The sequence below is a fragment of the Gossypium hirsutum genome, chromosome A10 (genome assembly GCF_007990345.1).
Source record: "Gossypium hirsutum isolate 1008001.06 chromosome A10, Gossypium_hirsutum_v2.1, whole genome shotgun sequence".
Taxonomy (NCBI): Eukaryota; Viridiplantae; Streptophyta; class Magnoliopsida; order Malvales; family Malvaceae; genus Gossypium; species Gossypium hirsutum.
This window is the reverse complement of record NC_053433.1, coordinates 17,407,069-17,426,045: the sequence shown is the minus strand read 5'-3', so window position 1 is coordinate 17,426,045 and position 18,977 is coordinate 17,407,069. Positions and strand designations below refer to the sequence as shown.

The 18,977-nt window shown below is 31.1% G+C and overlaps 1 pseudogene; it reads right to left on the bottom strand.

Moving 5' to 3' along the window:
• Positions 1-2,666: 2,666 nt before the first annotated feature.
• Positions 2,667-5,853, bottom strand: LOC107914348 (growth-regulating factor 1-like; annotated as a pseudogene).
• Positions 5,854-18,977: the final 13,124 nt, after the last annotated feature.

Genomic DNA, 18,977 nt, shown 5'->3' with positions numbered 1-18,977 from the left:
GAAAGCCCTTGAAAAAGAAATTCTTGAAAAGAATCAAATTATTGATAGGATAAACAAGGAACTTGATGAAGCAAAGTTAACCCTATTTTGGCCGCTTCAAATTTTTTTTATTAATTTAGATACTCTAATTAAGATAATTGCTTGAATAGGTTATTATCGTTAATTCACTTACAAATTACTGATGTGACATTTTTTTACTTTTGACTAAAGTTAAGGATCGCTCCATAATTAGTCCAAAGCATTTTTTTGATTTATTTGCAACATGAAAATTTCAACAGTGACATTATTAAAATTTGAATTCTCTTTAAGAAAAAAGAATCCAACAAAGAAGACGAACCAAGACCATGATCTCATTTGCCAACATAACACTACTGACTATCCTACTGTCACCGACTACCATGACCTAAGTTAAGGTTAATATTAAAGATAAGCATATAAAAAAAAAGAAAAAAAAATTTATATCAAATTTTTATTAATTCATTCATAATGTATCATAATTTAATGTTATTTTAAATGCATAGATAATGTGATATGTTACCGCAGTTAATTACTCGAAATCACAACCAAGGCAGTTTCAGTTTATAACAGCAGTCACACGGCCTCTTTTGGTCCTAAAATCATTGGGGGAAATTTTAGTTTCATCAGTAGGTTTTCTGAACCGCGACTAGAGTGACATTCCCAATTAATCCTCTATTTCACCACTTGTTATTAATTCCCTGATATTATTTTTCGGTGTCAACAACAACTGAAACAGTGTTTTTCATTTTCCCAGCTTCACATTTTCCTGTAGGTTCAGTCAAAATTGATTATTTACTCAGGCATATAAAGAAACAAACTATTGCCTTCTTACTATTGAGTCAATCATGTCAAACTATATCATTTCAGATATTTTAAGGCTTCAACTTTCAGTCCCCCCAATTATTGGAACCCAACTACCACACTGTGTGTTTCAGATATGGTCCCATCCCATCCCATTGTTGAAATAAATAAAACACATACGTGTCAAGCAGAACTTATTGTGGATCATAGTCAAAGTTGTAATGATAAAAATGATTATACTATAATTTTTTAAATTAATTTAATTTACTTAAATGATGAAATTTGATATTATTACTAATTAAAAATAAAATAATTAAATGATAATTATAAATGATCATTTTGTTTTTAATTAATTAAATTAATAAGCGGTAAATTATAAATAAAAAAGTTTAAATCATTATAGAATAATTAAATGAGACAATGATAATATCAAATGATTATTTTTATCTCTTTTATTCATATAATTGATACTATAAAAAAAATCACCTCAAGTCATTCTATGATAAGTTAAAGGGGAAATGGTTGTATGAAACAGTGAGCCTTTCCAATAGTTTTATGCCACGTCAGTATTCTTACCCTGAATTTCAAGATTTTATCTTGAAAAAAATCAAATTCAAATTAAAATACTGAAATTCAGGATAAAATCTTGAAATTCGGATAAGAATATTGAAGTGACATAAAACTATTAGAAATGGATACAGATGACGTAACGTCACTGTTTTATACAATCCTTTCTCTAAGTTAAAGAACCCTTTAATCGAAACTAAAGTGAAAAGAAAAATTAAAAAATATTTTTCTTTATATTCAAGAAGTTTCCTTTCAAAATTATCAATAAATTTAATTCTAAATTTTAAATCAACTTTCACCTTATGTAGACATATAAAAAACTATGTAGTTATTAGAAAAATCTTAATAAATATTGGAAGAGCTGTCCTCTATTTTAATTCAATATAATCGAAATCCAATGCAAGTATGGAATATGGAAAGAGATGGTCCCATGTGCAAGGCAAATGTGCGTCCTGCCTGGAGTCAAGGAGTTCAATCTCACATATGTTACCAATCTAAGCGGCTGGAAAACATGGGTGTCAACAAAAATGGACCTATCCCGCTTATTCATCATATGTATTTTGCAAGTTATCTATAATTATTATTATAATGATTGAAGTTTGCGCACCTGTTTTCATCCCCCACTTTTACTTTTTCTAATCTTCGCTTCCAATTTGGTTTTCTTTTTATTCAATTTCATCCAGTTTGGTTTCAGTAATAATTCATTTTGGTTTATTTTTTTACTCAAATTGAAAAAATGGTAAATTATATCAACTTAGCCAAAAAAAATTTCTCAATTAAATATTTTGATTTTATAATATATTATATTAGAAAAAAGAAACTTCCAAAAATATTATATATAGATAGATAGATCAATCATCCAATTATTTGTGACTTTAGTCATTGCATATTATTTAATTTGGGGTTTAAGTTTTTAGTGATTATTTATATAAAAATCTGAGAAATAAATATTTATAAAAATGGTGAAATGAACACCAAACCTTTGCTTTTCCAAATGCTATAACTAATTAGACTATTATCTAAATATTTTCATAAAAGTTTAGACAGTTATCTAAATACTTTCATTAAAGTTGATCTTTAAAAAGAATGCGTACGTCCTAATTTGCACATTTAACCTTTAAAATATATATATATATATATATACATGAATTGTATTTTCTTTTTCAAAACCGAACCATTTATCACCCCGTAAATTCTTTTTAAATACTTTTCCAAACTGAAACATCTTTGATTACAGGCCCAAAAATCTTAGGAAAAATGAGACAATTAATAAGATTATAAAATCAAATCAACTCTCAAACTATAGATATACTATGCACCCACAAATCCAAATGAGCTAAGAATCTTCAATATTCTCTACTTGTAAAAAGAAAGAACAATCAAGTTAAAATTTAACCAAAGATTAAAAGAAAATTCATTAGACAAACACAAAGTTCTTCAAAGATTCTTCTAATCAAGCTCTCCTCCATGCTTAGTTCTTCTCCCAACTTCCCATCTTTAGCTTCGGATTACAGAAGGAATCAAAGTTGAACTTACAAGAGTCGAGCTGAGCACATCATCGCAAAGGCTCGCTCTGTCACAGGACTTCTTATTCTCATATATAGAATTGTTCCCAGAACTGATATCAGAAAGTGATCTGAAAGGTGTCGTCTGCAGCAGACCTGTTGACAACGAAGATCGTGCATGTGGGCTGCCGGACCAACCTTCGGATAAGAGACTGAGTGCTGATGAGTTCCTGCAGGTACCCGCATTGCTCCCCATGTTGGCTAGGACCTCTCCTAAAGGACCCCCCATTGAACTTCCCCCTGATATTGGTATCCGTTTTGGTTCAGAAATCACTAATGTCGTTTTTGACTACCGAGCTCATTTGGATTGGATCGAATTCCCGAGATAAGCTAAGAGGTGAAAGGGCAAGCTTCTCTTGTGCAGGTGAGGACGAGGATGATGAGAACTCGGAAGATGTCATAGGAATAGATATAGAGAGTTGGGTCAAGTCCGATCTTAACTCCCCTGGCCAAGTAATGACGGAGTGGATGGATTCACCCTTGGGCCAGTCATCGAATAATTGGTGAAGCAGATTTTGGTCTAGGGTTTCCTGATCAGTAGTGAAGTCCAGGTATGGACCATACTCTTTGGATTCCACGATCGAGCTTCTATGTGACAGATTCACAGGAGAATCATAGGCAACATGTCCAAAATCTAATGGAGAGAATTCTGCAAACGGAACACCTTGTTTTGTAATCATAAACGTCGAGTTGTTGGACTTCAGGTTGGTGGTGGAAGACATCACGGACGATGCCCACGGATCTTGTATTCTGCCACACAAACATCCTCTTCGTTTAGAAACAACTTAAAAGACAGTCGAAATAATGAACATGATTAAAGATCAAGAATTTCGATTTTAATCAGCAATGTATCCTATTAACCAAAGTCAAAATAGAAATAATTGAAAACGCTCCAAGAAAGAGAATCCTAAGTCCCAACTAGAAGGTGTTGTCAATGTCACCAAAGTAAAGATGAAACAATGGGGATCTACTTTAAAGTGAAAAAGAAAGGAGAAGAAAGTATCCCTATTCCAACTGCTCAAAGCAATACCATCCGATAAATCACTAAAGGAATAATACCAATGCAAGCAAATAAAGCAAAATCTCGAACGCATGATCGATATTTTTGTTACCTGTTGACAAGGGCATCCGCAGAATGATGGGTAGCACCAGATTGCCAGTTCTTAAACTGGTGCTGCTGTGCAATCGCGAGGCTGCTAGATGCATCGCCACCAGTTATCACTGAAGTCGACATTGACGAAGACATCGGCAGCAACTTTGGATTAGAGGTCCTAGAGGCAGCATGGCCAGTCTGGCCTTCCACACGCTTTCTTGAACGATGGCGGCCCCTGTTTATGTGCCTTTCACAATACTTTTGGTTGGCAACAGCATCCCGAGAGCACCGCCATTTCTTTCCATCAGTTCGACGACACCTCTCCGGCTCAGGGTCATTGCTGCCAGAGTACCCCAGATGGAAAGAGCCCCATCCCACTACATATAATTTTTTATTATAAACCAAAAATAACCATCCATTGGTCAATATTAAAGACAAGCAAGCACATAAAAAAAAGGGAAAAAAATACCTTGTTACATTTTAGCTAAAATTACTTTTAATTTGTGAAAAAAAGAAAGAAAGGGAAACAGAAAACTTCGAGATCATTGCATAAACTGTAAGACATAACTGCAAAATCCAAAATTTCCTGTTACAAGCAGCAAAGTCAAATAGGATACAACAGCAATACATGGAATCTAACAAGCACTTGAAAAAGAAAGAAAACCCAAATAGAGGATTCAAAAACAGAGAAACAACAAAGAAGAGATCTTAGTAAAAAAAAAAGATATTAAACTTACATGAATTGGGAGGCAAATATCCAGCAGGAGAGCTGGTGAAGCCATAAGGATAAAGTGACTTCTTGAGTGGGTTGAGCAAATTGGAAGGCACTGCCACATTAGAAGTGATGTATTTGTAGATCAATGCCTGGTGTTCTAACTCAATCCATTGAGATGGAGAAAATGGCCCTCTGACACCATTAAAACCCCCATGCATGCTTGCATTTAAGCTTCCAGAGCCATAACCTGAAACCACAACATTCAAAGGCTTCACTTGCCCACAACATTTATTGGACATCCATATGCCATAAACCCTTAAAAAAAAAGACCAAACAGTTTCTGATGGCAAGAAACTTGAAATTTCTACTAGAAAACAAATCTACTTGAACATTTAAGTAGCCCCATATTCAGCACCTAGAAAAATCAGAAACCAAAACAAACCCACCAAAGAAGCAACTTTTTGGACCCAATCCATAAAAAAAAGTTACCTGCATTTCTAGTATATGAGGAGGGTTTAGGTTGATAGTAAGAAAAACCACTATTTTGTGTACTTATCTCCAAAAAGTCACCATCTTTGATGTTGATAAAAGGAACTTCAGAATTGAGTGAAGAGAAGCAGAGCATATGCTCATGAGGGCCAGTGTCAGCTGAGACCAAAGAATTAGATCTCAACAAAGGAGAAGGTTGATGCAATGGCATTGTCTTGGGAGTGAGCAAATCACCACTTCTTTGCAACTTGGAACACTTGCAGTGATCTTCAGATCTTTCTAGCTTAGGCTGAGGTTGAGATGGAGCTCCGTTTTCAGGACCCAGAATACCATCCAAAACCGGAACCCCAAAATCCATTTTGGAGAAGGAACCAATCAAAACAGCCTCTGAAAAGCATGAGTTGAAGCTTTGAATAATAACAAGTGTTTGAAAAGGGATAAAAAGAGCCACATCTTTAAATGGTGATCTTCATGTCTGTGTTTTGTGGGTTATTTATTTCACTGCTCATAGTTGATTTTTAGTAATATTTGAGATTAAAAAAAAAAAAAAAGTGGAAACTGAGAGGGAACGACAAAAGCTATAGTTACAACAAACCAAAAACAGTAACCACATCTCAGCCATGCCCATGCTAGTACTTATTTATTTATTTATTTATTCAGTTTATTGTTTTCTTCAAGAAAGGACAAAGTTACGGATCTCTCCTTCTACTAGACGAGGAGACTTTAAAACTTTATATTATTTTATAAATACCAAAATTATTCATGAATTATAGTTTAATTTGTAATTCTATATCTAAGCATTGATTTTGTGTAATTTTATACATAAAATTTTAATTTGATCCAATTCTTATAAATTATTAACACAATTATTGATACATCATTTTTATGTTTATATATTGCATAAATAAATAATTATATTTATCTAATATAAAAATAAATTGATGTATTTATTAATTTAAAATTGTATGATTAAATCAAAATTAAAGTTACAAGTATATATTTGAATCACAATTAGAGTTTCACATGTATAATTGCACCAAATTAAAGTTTATGTATACAGTTGCACATTATATTGAAGTTTATATATAATTTTGATATTTATTCTCTTTTTTATTATTTTAAGTAGTTTTTTTTTTTGAGAATTAGGAAAAATCTCGTTTTTTAAAGTAAATTAGTAAATTAGGTTGTTTTTTTCTTGAAATTTAAAGAAATGGGTCGTTTTGTGAGAGAAAAATCAAAAACACGTCTTGTAACAACCCAATTTTTCAGTGGTATCAAAAATTACGATTCCAAAATATCATTTTCGTAAACCGTGCTCGTGGCTGTATAGAAATATATTAAAATTTGATCTGGTAATTTTGTTTAATTGATAGTTAATTAAGGTACAAGTGTAATGTTCCTAAAATAAGTGGTATTAAAAATTATGGTTTCAGGATCTCGTTTTCATAAACAGAACTATTAAATATTTATTATATAAGTGAATTTAATTTTGAATAGATAAATTTTTTGAATTAGTATTTAATTAAGGTATAGAAACTAAATTTTAAAAGTATTAAAAGTTCAATTTCTATAGATTTTAATTAAAAAAAAGACTAAGGACTAAAGTGACAATTATACCACCTTAGGGATGATAATGGACGTGTAACAACCTATTTTTTAGTGGTGTTAGAAATGATGGTTTCGGGGCCACAAATTCGACAAATAAGCCCATAAATATTATTATTTAATATTTACAAGTCAAATATAGAATTACGTTGAAATTTGATTTAATGATTTTTGTTAATTGAACGAATAATTAGGTTTAAGTGGCATGTCCCTAAAGTTAAGTGGTTTTAGAAAATGAGGTATTGAGACCTCGTTTCTGTAAACCGAGCACGTAAATATTTTTATTAAATATTTACGGAGTGGTTATATAGATGTATTGAAGCTTGGTCCAGAAATTTTAATATTTAAATAGTTAATTAAAGAAAAATGACTAAATCGTAAAAGTTAAAAAATTCATTCGCTATTGATTTTTATTAATTAAATAGCTTATTTTGTTAATTGGAGAGCACTTATATCATAATTAAATAATAATGAAAAAGATTAAAAATTATATGTTTTATAATATTATTATTAATTTAAACAAATGATTAAATAAATAATAATAATAAAAGAAACATATCATCTTCTTTATTTTTGAAGTCTTCCACCGAAACTCCATGGCTTTAGCCTCTTCAACCTTCGGTCTTGCTTTTTCTCACGCATGTAAGTTCTTTAGCTATCAGTTTTTAGTAAATTTTATATTTTTAAGTTTGTTTTAACAATTTTATATTGTTGAGTTCGTTTTAGTTTAATCTAGCTAACTCAGAGATTAATTCATAAAAATGTTAAACGTTTAGAATTATGTCATTTTTTAGTTTGAGGTGTTTTTTAAATTTGGTGGTAGAAATACAAGTTTGATAGTTAAATAAGATTATTTTGTAAAGTGATTTTCAGTAATTTTAATGTTTAAGGATTAAATTGTTAAAATAAGAAAACTTCATGGAATTTTAGTGAAATTTTGATAAAGGTGGGCTGAGTAGGGACTAGGAAAAAATTGAATAGCATGGGTTTTCTTTATTTGTGGTTAATTTGTGAGTTCCAGGTTTAGAGACTAAATTGTATAAATGGTAAAATATTAGGGTAATTTTATAAAATGATGATGGAAGGATTTAATTGTATAAAACTGCTTATTTAAGTGTTAGAATTGTATTAATTGAATGAAAATTATTATCTAGATCAAGAAACAAACCAATCGGATTTAAATCGAGGAAAAGCTAAAGTATTGGACTAGTTGTTGGCTCTATTTTTGCAACTATTTTAGTCGAGGTAAGTTTGTATAATTGTTAATCCATTACTTGTAGCTTTGTTTAAATGTTAATGAATAATTATGTTACCAATATCTTAAATTATTATGATGTATTATATGCTTAATGAGATTAAATGATTAAGGTGATTAATTGATGAATTGTGGAAAATGTAAATTTCCTAAATATGCATATGAAATGTTATATCGAAAAAGGAATTAAAGGATATGTAATATGTCCTGTGTGAATCTTTGAATACTTAGGATACAAATGACATGTCATTAAGGGTTATACGGTTTCGGGTGCTAGTCTTGGATGTCCTACCGGTGGCTGAGGTCTTCCATTTATTGCGAATTCTCCACAGCTCGTATGAGCAACATCATGTAGCTTAACATCCCGACTTATAGCTCATGTGATCAGGCCCACTTCATAGCTCATGTGAGCATTACAAATATGGTTACGATTAAAGATACAGTCACACTTTGTGTGAGCATGGTTCCTGTGTACCCGACGTTGTTTCATTTGGTTTAGCAAGTAATAAAGATGTAAAAGAGTAAGCTTAATTATATGAACTATTGAAATGGAAGATGTTGGTATAATGCTTTGATTTGGATAAGTTATGCAAATTGGTATTATGGTGAATGGAAGGTATATTTGATATGTTACTATTATGTGTTTTATGACATGATGAGATTATATGTTTTCTTGTGGAGCTCACTAACTTGTTGGACTTGTCATGCGTATAGGATTTTATAAATTCATGAGTATGATAATGAGATTATGCATCAAATTTATATAAATTGAGTTTAAAAGGTAAGTTTACATTTAAGATTGTAACAGCCCGTTGTAACAGCCCGTTTTTAGTCAAATCAGAATAGTAATTTCGGAACCATAAATCTGAGGTTGAAAAATTTATTTTAATATTATTTTAAGTGTTTACAGCATGATAGTATGTATGTGTGAAAGTTTCGTGAAGAAATTTTATTATTTGAATAGTTAATTTGATAAAAAGGACTAAATTGCGTAAAATGCAAAATTGGTGTTCTGTTAGCTAAAGGTATTAAATGGCTATGAAATTAAATAATGGAGGTCCTTATGTGGTAATTAGACCATTTCAATTGTGAGTGAACAATTATGGACATGCATTAAGTGATTTTAATGTTTTATAATTAAGGTTAATTAAGTAAATGTGTAATTAAACATAAAATAAATAAAACAAAATCACAATTTGGTGTCCATCTTCTTCATTGCCAAAAATTAAAGAAGGAAAACACCATTTTTGTGCTTTTGAAAGTTCGGCCATGGTACCTTAAGCATATTAAGAAAAACATAATTTGGATCAAGATCGGGAAAAAACGAAAGTTATCAACTAATCGACTCGATTCGCCATTTTAATATCTGAGGTAAGTTCGTATATAATAAGCATTGTTATAATTATGCTTTTAATGCTTTGATAGTGCATAAATTGTATATGCGGGACTACAGTCATGTTCGAAGACTAATCAGCTATATATGGCACTTAGTGTGCGAGATTGAGATAGCTTCGGCTATATATGGCACTTAGTTTGTGATTCGACATAGCTTCGGCTATATATGGCACTTAGTGTGCGAGATCGAGATAGCTTCGGCTATATTTGGCACTTAGTGTGCGATTTGAGATAGCTTCGGCTATGAACGGCACTTTGTGTGCGAGGTATCAAGTATTCAACGATATTCCGAATGAGCTTAATACGGATTGGTACAGGTATGTACATGCATAGTATGAGCTTTAAATCGAAGAAGTTACGAGGTTTGCATATAAGACTATGAATAAGCATGTGAAAGGTTTGTTAGTAATCATGGATTTCATGTTAATATGTTTAAATTGATGAATGGTGTATTTGTGATTAGTTAAGTTTATATAATACAAGCTTACTAAGCTTATTAGCTTACTTTGTGTATTTTTCCCGTGTTTTATATTGATATCGAAGCTACCTTGGATTCGTGGATCGTTGGAGATCGTTTCACATTACCACTTATCACTTGGTACCTTTGGACTTTGGTATATTAAGTATATGGCATGTATAGGTGTTTTGAGTCCTTTTGATTATGGATTGATAGTGATTTTAAACTTGTAATGGCTTGTAATGGCATATGTTTTGGTTTGTAAATATGGCCATGAATGTTGCCTTATTTTGGTATATTTGATTATGTACATATATATGCATATATAGTTGATATTTTGAGTCCATAAATGGATATGTGAATGACTTATATTATGTAGTTTGTGGCATTGATATCATGCTTGTAAATTGGTGCAAAATAACGTATGATAGGTAAACTAGATGATTTGTATATGTATTTTGGTATGTTTTGATTGGATAAAACTTGAGGTATAAGCATATTGGTTGCTAGTATTGGAAATGGTATAAATTAGCCTTGTTTATGGCTAAATTGGATGTTTATTTATACTATGATTTGGTGTCATAGTGGTTGCTTAGGTGAACATAAGTATGGGTGGCAAATTGGCTTGGTAAATAGTCTATTTTTGTCCACACGGGCAGAGAAAAGGGTGTGTGTCTCAGCCGTGTGTGACACACGGTCTTGTTATACTGTCATGTGTCCCCTAGTGATGAAATTAAAATCAAGTCAGTATGCTTCACATGGCCTCACACACAGGCGTGTGACTTGGCCGTGTGGTATAAGTCAGTATACTTACAGGTTTGGCACGGCCTGGCACACGGGCGTGTGTGGCCATTTTTAGGGCACACTGGCTATCCACACGAGCATGTGTGTTGGTCATATGACCCAAGTCAGAGAGTTACACGGGGTAGAACACGAGCTGGGGCACGGCCATGTGCTTCCATTTTGAATGTCCACAAGGTCACATGACTTGGCCACACGGACGTGTGTCCCCTATTTTTAGAAAAATTTTCTAAGTGTTTCAAATGTTTTAAAAGTTATCAGTTTAGTCTCGAACCAATCCCAATGCATGTTTAGGGCCTCGTAGGTTTGTATTAGGGACAAATTGATTGAGTTTGAATGATGAATGTATGAAATGATGTTATGCATGCTAAATGGTTGTTTAATGGTTTCGTAAGTCCGGTAATGCTCTGAAACCCTATTTCGGCATTGAATACTGGTGAGGGGTGTTACAAAGATTATACGAGCTTACTAAGCACCAATTGGTTATATAGTTGTTTTCTTTGTCTTGTAGATCATCGTAAAGCTTGACCTGTTGAAACCTCGTCGGAGCACAAACACACCATCCATCCATCAATTTGGTAGTTTTTGGGTTATTTTGTTGATGGTTATAAATGGCATGTAATAGGAGTTTTTATGCTATTTTTCCAATATGAGATGGTTTGAACTTACTTCTATATATATCTTGATTTCGACATGTAATTCTCTATATATATGTGTTTTTGGTTGCTTGTTTATACCTCTGGAAGTAGATATCTCATGGTAGAATAGAATGTGAAAGAAATGGTTAATTGACATGTTTGATATAGGTGTTTAAGGTACCAATGATGGTACATTGGTTAAGTGTTAGGATTGAATGATATGTGTGTGTTTTGGCATTTTTCGGGTTTCTTTAGGTGTGTTTTAAGTATGTTTACTTGCCGGTAAATGGTATGCTTGCATCCCAAGTAAGCACGATATGGTAAACTTGTTTTTGAAGGTACTTTTAGGGGCACACGGCCTGGGACATGGGCTGTCGCACGAAATGTGCCGCACACGGTCTCCTCACGCGATCGTGTATATTAAACAGAGAGTTAGACAATCTAGTGCACGGCCGTGTGACCTTATTTCAAATTGTACACGGTCTGGCACACGACCTGAGACACGACCATATTTCTGAGCCACACAGTTTGGCTACACGATCGTGTGACCCCTATTTTCAAATTTTTCAAATTTTTCTAAAAATTTATGTTTTGTTTCAAATTAATCCCTCATTATTTCCAAACTATTTTTAAAACCCTGAAAGCTCGATTTAAGACCCGTAAGTGCATTTATAATATAAAAGAAATGTGTAATTAAATGTTAGTATTTAAATTTGAATAATTGTTTCTATATGAATTTAAATGTTTTAGTTTGTACTATGATACTCTGTAACCCTAATCTGACAACGAAGACAGGTAGGGGTGTTACAGGACGGTTCCATAGACTATTTGTTCCTAAGTTTATGAGATTGGTTTCGTATTATGTTGATTATTGCTCAGACTTATTTTTCAATGTTTGAGAATCTTGCTATAACCATTTCGATGTTTATTTGATGATGATACGATAGCATGATGAGTTGGTACAAGTTGGAATTACTTAAATGTTTAAAAATGTTGCATTTTTCTGGTTTGAAATAGAGGTATTGATATTCGTGTGTTAAAAACGATACCTTTGTGTTTTGAAATGTTCAGGAAGTCAGAATCATAAATTGGTATCGATACCCTTTCACGAGTATCAATATTCAAGGTGATTTTATCGATACTTTTTCAAATGTACCGATATTTTCCATGTTTTGATTTTTGGACGAGAAACAGAATGCTAGTTTGGTATCATTTTTCCAGGTGGTATCGATACCACTTAAAGAAAATATCAACACCCACGTTCTAGTATCGATACCTTCGTAGCCAGTTTTGAGATTTTTCTAATTGGTCCTTATGCATGTTTAAGCATTATATAAGATTATTTGATGTATGTTTAGCATGTCACAATGATATAACTAAACGTTAAGAATGACTTAAAACCTATACAAATACTAAAATGGAATACGTTTTATTTGGAATAAACTTTTATATGTTGTGTATGACATGAGACGGTGATGTGGCATCCTGATATTCGAGCTAAGCGACTAGGTCAGGTATAGGGTGTTACATATTGTTTAAGACAGGCACTACATGCTCTTGAATTGGCCTATCACGATCATCAAACATCTAAGCAACAAAGAGGATTAACATTCGGAGCTACTGGATTAAGTTGTTCATTCATAGCAGGTGGATTGTTACCATCTTGATTCATTTCTTGTTCACTTCTTCTTAGCAAGGTTCTTTCAATTTCTGGATCTAAGGGATAAAGTCCTTCAGCAGGAGTGCCTTTACGCATACAGCTAGTAACAGACCGCCAATCCCCAGAAATGGCGCTAAAAACTTGTCCTGTGTGAATATGATGTGCGAATTGTACAAGTGTGCACGTCGAATCAAGTTATAAAGTGATGAGTGAGTATCGTTCCCACGAGGATTGGATGAGCGCTCTTTGTCTAAGTCATCACAATTGAACAGAAAAGATAAATGTATCGAATGATGTTTAATGAAATTAAAATAGGATTAACACCTTAGAAGTGAGAGTAATGAAGTATACTAGCAGAGATTACAATTGCAACAAATCAAACAAGAGTATAAAGACTTTAGCAAGGTTGGAATATTTTTCGTGAAGGCTGAGATTACTAAGGGATCTATTTTAACCCGTGAACAATGCCGTGGAAAAACTATGGCGAACTTACTATTCGATTGGGTACTAAAGTGGTTTACTTTTATCAAAAACAAGACCTAGGGTTATCACCCCTAAGGCACTATATGTCTATAGGCTCAGTATTAGTAACTATTATTAAATCTCAACCCTCTAAATTGTATAAGGTAAGGCTCTCTATCTAAAGTTTACACAAGTATTTCATTCAACACTCACTTATATTACCCAACTTCGGTCTAGGTAACCTAATCCTGTCGGTGTCAAGCTACCTTAAGACTTATTGAGCATTCATCAACACTCTCTTAAGCATTTAAACAAAAACAACCATTGGGTAAAGCAGTAATATGAATCATATTAATCCATAAACATTAATTGAAGTTAAAACATCATCCAAAGCAAACCCAAGCTGTATTAAGTTAACTCATGGCTAGGCTACACAAGTTCAAGTGGTTTTTGCATCATCAATATTCCAAAATATCAGTTTAGAACAAAAGAATCGAAACAAAATGCAGAGGAAAAAATCTGGGTTTCAAAACTCAAATCCCCCAAACTCGGTGACTTGTTGCTCGTCTTCACCAAAGTTCACAGTCAGCTTAACTTTCGCTTCTTGCTACAATGAGACCTCTGTCCAAGCTCAAAAAATTATTGTCCCCGTCTCTCCTCTTTTTATTGCCTTTTATACTTGGTTTGTCCTCTAGGGTAAAAGCTGTTAGCCAATAATTGTTTTTCCCTAATTTTGAGGTGAATATTCTCTATTACACGTGCATGTGGGGGACCAAATGCTGAGTGCTCTCATTGCTGACTGGGTGTTTGTCGTTTTCTTCACCAGTATTGCCATGGAAACCTCTCATAATGCCTCGAAAAACCTCCATCCTTTGCTATCCTTCTCCCTTAAACCGGCCATTTAGCCACAACAAGACCTTTCTATAAGCAATTAAAAGTAAAGATGCAATAAAGTAATCACCATCTCAAGTTCTTAGATGCACTACTTGATTGACTAGAAATGATCATGCAATTACCTAAAATAAAGCTAATTATAAGCAATTAATTAAATCTAAAAGTATGAATTATAAATCTTTCCAAGAGTTATCAATTATTTGAGCTAAAATTAATTATGAACCACTTGTCAAAAGCATACTTGTAAAGTAAGACTTTTTTTTTTTTTGCTATAGATAATAAATGACACAATGAATGCTTGGATAAATTAACCATGGTTTGTTGTATACATATAAAAATTGGCATAATAAATATTTGAAATCTTTAATAAGTTTTGAAGTTATCAAGAGATTATAATACCGTATGTTATATGTTTGGTCTGCATTTAAATAGATGAACTTTCATATTGCACCATCCTTTACTTGTGTATTCATTTGCTAAACTCTTGGACTTATTGGACTCTCATTTGATAGACATACATTTGCTTATGAATTCATATGCTTAATTATTGGACACAAATTGCTAGATTATCTGATTGGAACCTCCATTTTGAGTGGATTCTAATTTAGCAATAACATTGAGTACTGAATTTAATCTTAATATGACACCAAGAGTGGATCCTCTAACCTTAGCATATTTTCTTCCATGTATTTTTTTTATTATGATTTTTAGTTAATGTCATGTGTTGATTTTTATTTCTAGTGTTTCTCTTTCCTACTTTTATTTTCAAAACTCATTCCAAAGTTAAGTGTTAAAGAGTTTTCTAACATAATACTTGTAAGTTCTAATCAACTTCCCTGTGGATCGACCTCAAGCTCCTAAGATTTTATTACTTAAATATAACCTACACTTGGGTTACAGACCTAAAAAGTGTCTGTTAGCAGGAATGCCAAACTACCGAGTTTGGTTAGAGAGGTTTTGATGCTTAAGAATGACCTTACTGATGTGCTAATAGATTACTTAATGGTATGTGTCATTTTTGTACTACCAGATACTCCTCCACTAGATATAACAGCCCGTGGCTTACTTGACTAAACCGTTGCATATATAGTTTAGAAGTTCAAAATTATTTCCCTGAAGATAATTTCCCTATATATGCTCTACTCAAGTAACTAGTCTTAGAGCTCAACTCATGGTGCATGCTTTATTATCAAAGGTTCTCCTACTTCCTCAAATCTATCCATCGAATTTGTTTGATGTTGTAAGCCTCCTCCAAAATTTTATGCATGAACCCAAACTAACATTTTACCCAATTAGGATGTTTCCACTCCACGATGTGGAACCAAATGACGGGAACCCGTGCCTAGAAAAATGCATGCTACTTGAAAAATAGTCTCTGGAATAATGACAAATACCATACTATCCATGTACGGCATCTACTAAAATTGCAAATTATACAAATACATTTATATTCATCAATAGAATTATTTAATTTCATTGAATGTGAATACATTATCAACATAACTCTTCATCAACTTGCCGATTGATTTCTCGTTGATCCATGCCAAGTCCTTCCTATAGCATACATATGGTCAAAACAACCTATAATTCTATGCCAATATTCAATGCAATGAGATATTTTAAGGTATTGATACAAAAATATGCTTTAAAATAATATAAAACGTGATATTTTTACCTTTTAATTAAAGGGAACTCTCATGGGAAGAACTGAACGCTAGTCACAATAAACATATCTGCCCCCATATTTATTGGAGTAGGCTACAATTGTTTATTTCATTAATTAGTTCACGGGTCACCTTACATTGTACTAAGCTATATTAAACTAGTAGCACCTCATTAAGTATAACAAATATTAGCGTGAAATATTGGAAAATTTAATTCATGAGGTAATTAGTTGATGTACAAATATATTACACAGCCTTCATCAACAAGAATCACATCACCTAGAATTAAATGGAACAATAACGAGTTTCTCGTGAAAACTCTTTAAACATTATAACATACCTATAATGGAACCAAAATGTTCATAAATAAATTGATTGAGAAATTTTGAAATTATAATTTTAGTGGTTAAATGTTGATATTTCTAAATAAAAAAGATAAAATGCGTCTAAATAAATATAATGAGACATAAAATAAACACTCCAACGTGACTAACAAGAAACACTATAATATTAAATTAAAGACGTTTAAATTGAATTACTCATAACTCTTTTTTAACTGCTTTAAAATTCATAAGAATTGTTTATAAACAAAAATAGTGTCTAGTCAAATAATACAGGATGAACAAAAATATGATAATCTTTAACATAACACAGTTATATAAAATGGATTAATATACTATACAAAATATTAATACTATGAATACGATTTAAATAAGTATCTTAGAATTTATATTATCCATTTTGTTAATATATCGAAATATATTTATTATACAGCTTGTGGTCAATTTGGTATAATAAGGTACCATGCGACAACATTCTACAAACCGAGGCAATTTTTGGACCAAGTCAAGCGATTTCTGTGTCTTTTCCTTTATCCTCATCTACATTGTCTCCCATTTACGATTTTCAATCTCATCTTCCTTGCTTTTTCTATTACTAAAATGTTAGACCTACAATACAATCTTTAGCGCCTCTTATTTTATCTTTGTCGTGAGAGTTTTTTTTTTTTTTAATCTCTAAATTTGATTCAACTTAAACAATATTAAATATGCAATATTTATTTTTAAAATATTTTACATATTCATTTTATAGTTATATTCTAAATCTGTGACTATTCTTTTTAATAATATTATTTTTAAGATTTAACCTTGATACTAAAATTGTAGGTTATTAATAGGAGGGCCCTGTCTATCTGATTTTTCTTATTATATGCTTATTCGACATTGTTAACTTTCTAACCTTTCTATTTCATAAATAATGTGTGATCAAAGATTTGGACCAATTGTTCATTTAGATGTTTTAGCATTATTGTTGCAGAATTTTAAATGTTAAAAAGTTCTTTCTTTTATAAAAATAAAAAATTCTTTTATCATTTAAAATTTGGTTTGATATTTGTTTAATGTGGTAATATTTATGTTTTTTTTCCTATTCAATGACAGTTATATATTTTGATATCCGAAGATATTATTGTTAATTTTTCATGTTTAATTTGGTTCTTAGTGTTTCGAATTTTATAATTGATTTTGATGAAAGTTAATTACTAATATTATTAATTAATTATAAATTTTCATCAAATCAATATTAAAACCTAGATTAAACAGTAAAAAAATAATATCACTGCATTTAGATATGAAAATATATAATTTTTACTAAATATAAGTACCACATTAAACTAAAAGAAACACCAATATAAAAAAAATATCAAACTTGAATATCTAATAATGCATTAGACATAAAAACAATATTAAATGGATAGAATATTTTAGTTTTTGCTAGTAAAGTTATGGGATAAAAACAATGTAAATGGGTTTTTTTTATATTTCAAAATTTATTTTCTAATGAATTAAATTAATTTATTATTTTCAAATATCTAAAATTTTATTATTTCTAAAAAACTTATCATACGCGTATACGTGTGAAAACCATATATTTAAAACATAAATGTTTGTTTTAAAATAATATACAATAAACAATGAAATGTGTTGTTTAAAACTGATGAAGGGATTTTCTCGTAATTTCACTGACTGAGTTGGTGTCCGGTTGGCTCGTGGCACCCACTCAATCAAGGGATTAAATAATAGTATAGATATATAACTTATGAAGGTAATAAAGTGTGCATAATGAAATTAAAATGTATAAAAATGTCAAAATATAAAGCTTTATTAGTATGTATATTTTTATTTTTTTAAGTGAAAAAACTAAAATACTTTCAAATAACATTATTTATTTTTATTATGAAAAGATATTATTTTTATAATTTTTAATTGAATTAATGTTGAATTGATTCAATTTATTCTGAAATTTAAATAATAATATAGATTTTAAGTAATATATTCAAAGAAGCAACATCAAAGATAAAAAAGAAAACCAACCAAAGATGAAGTTATGAGGAGATGTAAGAATTGAACTCTCACAAAGTCTCCCTTTGTCTCTATTTACTCCCATTATTGATAGGGTATGTTGTGTTATTATTATTATTATTATTATTATTAATCAAAGCTTATAAATTGTTAAATCATAATTTCTTCACTATTCTTTCCAACCTAAGCTTTCTCAAATAATAACTCTAAATTATCTACCAAACAATTTGAATAAAAATATTAGGTTTAAAAATAAGTTTAGAAAAATATTTAAAATTATATACGAATGATCTTAAAAATTTTAATTTTTACATGTAAAAATTTTATTATACATCCATCTATGTAGAATTTCTACTCTAGTTCAATTTAATTTATATTAAATTATTTATAAAATAATTAATTAATTAAATAGTTTTAATTCTTTTAAATTCATTATAAAAAATTAAAAAATTAATTCCAACATTCCTTCTCCATTGATGACTTTTCCATTCGTGTTCCAAGAGAAGGAAACTAATCTAACCATCTAATTTTTACACAA